Genomic DNA, 6231 nt, shown 5'->3' on the forward strand with positions numbered 1-6231 from the left:
TGTTGTTTTTAGACAGAATTGATATACACCTATTTGTAATGGGGTTTTGAGTGTGTGTGTTTTGTTTTGTTTGGGGCCTTGCTTGTTTCTTGCTCTGACCTCAGGTTCTAATGCAATGAGATGTTATCCCCGGACATAACGAAGTGCCTGTTACAGCTTGCCAACCTGCGACGTGTCTGTGCTGACATTTGTTCTGGGTTTACCCCTCTGGCACAGGCAGCAAATGTGAAGAAAGACTCACCATTTGGAGGCAACATCACACACTAAGCCACCTTCACACTGCAGAAAACCCACCTTTAGCAACCTTACTTGTTGAAATAAACTTCACTTTTATTCAAATCAACTACAAAATATTTGTCGAAAATCACCTTCATCAATTTCCAATGACAATAACAGTCCAAACACATCTTTAATACGGGAGTTGCACCTTTTTTTCAAAAGTGTCACACAGGGAAACATGGGAAATCCTTAGCACTGTTTTACAATTAAGCCTGCTAGTTAAGGTGTTAATACTTACCACCAGTGACGTGCGGTGAGGTTCATGGCTGGTGAGGCACTGACTCTTTCAGAGTCATATTTACAAATATTATATTTTGACCTTAATCGAAATATTCGGCTATTTTCAAAAGCTTTTTTAGTCTGATGCTTCAATTCATTTTAAACAGACCGTTCAACAAAAGGATACCCAACATCTAAATATTGGATTGTTCTTTCTTAGTAAGATCCCATTTTCATTACAATTGTGGTCTTACCTTGACTTGAAGATGAAGTTCATGCTATCCTTCTGGACAACAATCTCTATTACTTTTTTGTGAAAGTCCTCCTTATCTTCCTGTAATTTGAAAAGTCTAGCTTGTTGTTTGTGTCTACCGTCTCTGCTTAGAATAACAGTAGCAACAAGAACCTGTGGGCTCATGTGCGCCCCCTTCAGTGCGGCAGAGGTTATGGCTGCCTCCCCTGGTGCTTTTTTCATTGCCGTTGTATGATGAGACCAGCGACCCTAAATATCATATACACATGAAAAAAGTTATTTAGAGACTATGGATGGCGAGGATAAATGTAATAAAGGGATCTACAAACATTAAATTGGTGACATACAGTGAGATGGTAACAGGCATGCGCTTAGTGCCCGCGCTCCAGCCAATTTCTGTGGGGTGACCAGTCTATGGGGGTGACGCATTCTGAGGTAAGGCAGAGCTCATCTGTGCCTCACCTCACCCCACAGTAACTTGCTTGAGCGCGCTCACAAAATAAGTGCCCGCGTTAAATTAGTGCCCGCGCTCCAGCAAATTACTGTGGGCTTACGAGAGGCAGAGCTCGTCCCTGCCTCACTTCTTTCTCATCGCTACCCGTAGTTGTAGCGGAGCCCTGCAAATTTGCTGATTTTGACTTTAAAAGGCGATTGGAATCATACATAAAGCACATTTACAACACAGATCAGTGGAGACATTTTATTATTATTATTACTATTTAGTTTTTCTTTAGTTGTTTTTCCGTTACATTGGAGTATGACAGGTGAGGCTCTGCCTCCCCTGCATCCCCTGACCGCACGTCGCTGCTTACCACCAATTTGGAAACATTTGAAACACAATGTCAGGTAGCTTTTTGCTTACAGATAGCACTGTTGTGTGAGGAACTTAGTTATACGGAGCCAAATCAAACATTACTTAGAGCAGAATGCATTTGAATCTTTTGGAAAAGGGGGGTGTGGGCAGTGGCGGCGCCAGAGATTTTCTCTTGGGGGTGCTGTGGGGTAGCTTGACGTTTCATAGAGGGTGCTCAAACTTTAAGGGTTTCCCATTAATGCACCAGCGCTACAGTTGAATTTTCTACTGCAACTCATACTTGACTCCCGATTTCATTGCCCTCTCCTGGTTTCCTCCCGGGGTCATATTTCTCCCGCATTTCTCCCGATTTCTGACAAAATCAGATTTACTCAGGACTGTTTCTACTCGGACTTTAATATAGCTACACCATTGTTTGGTTTCCATGGTAACACGTCTCTTTAGTAGCGCGCGCAACTGAAAGTCTGAGAGGGTGAGGCAGATAATCACAAAAAACAGAACAAAAATCGACAACTACTCTACTCTCTGCTCACTCCTTTCCTGCCCACACATATGCTCCATCAAGGATGGTGCTACAGGCCGCAAGGCATTGCACTTAGAACTACAATATAAGCATGTTAATGTTAATCTAACAGCTCCGGCGATCCACTAGCAGCCCCCCAGCCCCCCCTCTTGCATTTTGAAATGCTCCCGAAGATTTTTTTTTAAATATTGAAGTTAAAAGCATCAATCTGGTGCACTTTGAGAGCAAAATGAAGAGATCTATGGATACATCTCTCAACAGACATATGAAACAGAACTGTAAACAGATTTACTATTTCTTTATAGATATTTTACAAATCACTCCCCTTTAAAAACAAAACGTTTGATACCCACTGAGATAACTAGACTAAAGTTAACTATCTAAACACTGAAAGTCCTTTACTTCACCTGAGCTGAGGTTATCTGAGACTCTCAGTCTGACAGGAGAGAGTTCTCCCTCCTTGTTGTTGAAAAAGCTCCTTATATCCGTTAGCTTGGCTAGCTAGCACCAGATGCTAACCACAACTGCAAGGCTTTTAACCCACACTAGTAAAAGAGCGCACATCACACCAGTTTTAGCAGAACTACACTGGCTCCCAGTCAGTGTCAGGATACATTTTAAAATACTAGTCCTCACTTTTAGAGCTCTAAATAATCAAGCCCCTGCCTATATTTCTGAGCTGCTGAAACTTTATAATCCTGCACGTTCTCTTAGATCCTCTGACCAATGCCTGCTGGTCATTCCGCACACGCACTTTAAAACCAGAGGGGATCGAGCCTTTCAAGCAGTGGCCCCCAGACTGTGGAACGCGCTGCCACTTTCCTTGCGCACTTTAAACTCTGTGGAGCCTTTTAAAAAGCAGCTGAAAACCTTGTTGTTTAGACAGACTTTTAGTAAAGGTGAAGGTTCTTTTTGACAGTTTGTTTTATGTTTTGATGTTGTGTTTTGATGTGTATATGTAGCTGTGTGTTCCTTGTTTTACACCATGTATTCTCCTTTTTATCGTGATCTCACTGTGAAGCACTTTGTGAATCCTTTCTGTGAAAAGTGCTATATAAATAAACTTTACTTACTTACTTACTTACAACGATCTCCGGTAGAGACCATGGTAGAGACCCACCGGTGCTCGTGCACGTACACAAAATGGCTCGTGCCACACAACACACAGAGCAGAGCTTGAATGAAACACAGAGAGCCAGAAGTAAGCTACTTGTACTCACGAGGCCTATTATGTGCAGAATCCCTCTCGCTTTCAGGTGGTTTTGATTGAGTGTCCACACGTGGACGTTTAAGGACTAAAAAACGATCCATTTGTCACTTTGCTGTTAGCAAATAATTTGGCGCTCCAGCTAACAGGAAGTCACTCAAGTGTCACAAAGTAATTTAGCCTATGGGTAGTTCAAAAATCTAATGGGTACTGGCCATTGGCCTAATCACCTGTGTTTGCTTTATGTTTTTGGTCAAACATTTGTTTGTTTCACATTTGCATTGATGTAATCAATACTTTTTCTAATTTAATTTAATAAAAAAAAAGAAAAGAAATTCCAAAAAAAGAAAAAACATATTTATTGGGGGTGCTTTGGCAATCCTGGGGGGTGCTTCAGCACCCCCTAGCTCCCCCCTGGCACCGCCCCTGGGTGTGGGGAAAACCAAAAAAGTGCTCTTTAAATTATATATTTATTTTCAAAAATCCCAGCAACTTTTTTAGCCCTGACCACGGTTTGCTTTTATTGCCAGTAATGTACAAAACATCCCTTTTACCACTGGTCTTTAATAATAAGCATTATCCTGTATATCTTTAGAATGAATCATCAATATTGTCATTGTAATTCGAGTCATGGTATGCACCTGAACATCTGTCAAACACGGTGATTTGTAAAACTGGACACTGTGTGTGATGGTTAAATACTCTCATCACACTGTCAACATAAAAAGGTCCACATGTGTTTGCTCTGCTATCAGAGAGGCAACATGATCTCAGTGATGCTGCTTTGAACATGCACTTGTTTCAAGTATACGCTGAGAGGAAACAATAAATAATGGAGGCTGGTAGCTGGTGTTGTCGGAGAGAAACAGGGTGGGAAGGTATCACTCGGAGCATTAGGAGTAGGCGAAGTGGGTCAATTACAGAGCGCTGTAGTGATGAATATTCTCGAGTGTGTGAATCAGCTGAGTAATGTTAACTCTGCTTGTTTAGTCAAACTGCTTTTCCCCCGGTAGCCTTTCTGTTGCATGAAAACAAGAAAACCTACCTTCCCATCGACCCTGAGTACTGCCTCTGCACTCTGCCGCAGAATGAGCTGATGGAGTTGTCGGTCACTTCCACATCACACGTGATCCAGCTTGAATGCAGATGAGCCATTGACAAATTGCTTTTTGCCAGGAGGTTCACCCAAAGGTAAAACACCCGAGTTCACTCCTCTGCAGCACGGGGGGAGTGATTTATAAAGACTTGTCTTTTTCGGGCTTCTGCTGTTGACAGGCGCTTCATCAGCGTCCAGATTGGGTTTCATGGTCAACTTGAAGGCAGTGATGCGGCAAAAAGAGATTGGCATCTTGATTTTGCATCGACCCTCTTAATTCTGTTTTTGACTGGCACACACCTGGCACCACGAGAGAGAACATGTGGACGAAAGTCAGGGGATGAAATCTGGACAGGTTGGCGGTATATTTGAAGTTTGTAATCATCAATAAATCCCAAAACTACTATAGTACCAAAACTACTATACATTGTTTGCATGTTGTCCTACATCCTGCACCTCGCCTTGTACTAGAGCAGGTGTGTCAAACTCAATTTCATCGCGGGCCACATCAGCATTATGGCCCGCAATGCCAAAGGGCCGGTTGTAACTTTAAGACTATAGAAAAAATACATATACAAATATTTAATATAAAATAATGTATTATATTATATTATTGCCTCTGCAGTGGATTATTATCTGATAGGGTAATAACTTCATAATTAACTACGTCTGAAAGCAGAAGTCTAGGGCAAATAATTGCAAGTCTCTTCAGTGAGAATGTCAAAAAATGATTTAAAAAGAAAAGCCAAATTCTGAAAAAAAAAAAAAAAAAAGTGAGATTTTTGGGGAAAACGTGACATTTTGAAAAAAAGGTAAAATGTTCTAATTCTGAGAAAAAGTCAAGTTCTAAGAAAAAAGGCATATTTTGAAAAAAAAGCACATGTTGAAGAAATAATATTCAAATTCTGAGAAAAATGTCAAATTTCAGATGCATTGTGGGACATGTAGTTTATGGGCAACGTGCTCCTGTAAAGCGGCATGTAAGCTTATAATAAACTGATTATATTCTTTGCAAGCTCTTGTGGGCCACATCAAATGAAGCGGCGGGCCAGATTTGGCCCCCGGGCCTTGAGTTTGAAACCCCTACTAGAGGAAGAAATCCACCAAATCCTTTTTCTCACAGTAGAGGGTGAACTGAATAATCTTATGAATACATCTTTGGTACACATACATGTTTGGGTTATTGACCTCTTTTCTTCACTCCTGATAGAAAAGTACTTTTTTAATTAATTGTTGCTTATAATTATTGTGATTACAATACAAAGCTGGACAAAGGGCTTTATGTTATATTCGGTTTATTTTATGCAATCTAGTCCAAATTTGGTGTCATTCTGTTATTATTCATACATGTGAAAAGCTGATTTGCAAGAAGCCCACATTTTAACTTTTTTTCGGTCATAGAGAGGATCCAAACACCCAAAAAAGGATTTGCAGTCACATATTTGTACGCAACCATCCATTTAAAAAAAACGACAGTTATTAAAGTGATGAAAACACATGGTTGTGTGCTATGTTCCACCTTGGGTAGAAGCATATCAACTTGTAGAGGCCTGAGTTACTCTCCTTTAAGCCAACAAGTTTCTAGTGAACAGGAAAACTACTGTTCTGTGCTACAGTACATTTATATAAGGCTCAGCCCGATATAACTTTTATCCAAACTGATTAAAATGTTTAAAAACAGCATGATCCAAAAGTGCAGCGACGAAACAACTGTCTTTTTCTTCCCCGAGTTAGTGATGAAAGGGGAAACAGTATGGATATTTGATATCTTTTGAATTCTAGTAATACTTGTTAGTATAAAAAACTGTCAATGTTGGCTTTTTCATGGGGTTTTTGGATC

General features: G+C 40.5%; 1 protein-coding gene across 1 annotated transcript in view; it reads right to left on the reverse strand.

Moving 5' to 3' along the window:
- The window catches only part of LOC307026459 (serine/threonine-protein kinase H1-like), a gene marked incomplete at its 3' end in the record, with an annotated part of 54208 nt that extends 53418 nt beyond the window's left edge, over positions 1 to 790 (reverse strand). The window contains exon 1 of the mRNA XM_079661848.1: positions 753 to 790. The remainder of the gene's footprint in view (positions 1 to 752) is intronic.
- Positions 791 to 6231: the final 5441 nt, after the last annotated feature.

This window comes from Notothenia rossii (genome assembly GCF_949606895.1).
Source record: "Notothenia rossii genome assembly, chromosome: 12".
Lineage (NCBI taxonomy): Eukaryota > Metazoa > Chordata > Actinopteri > Perciformes > Nototheniidae > Notothenia > Notothenia rossii.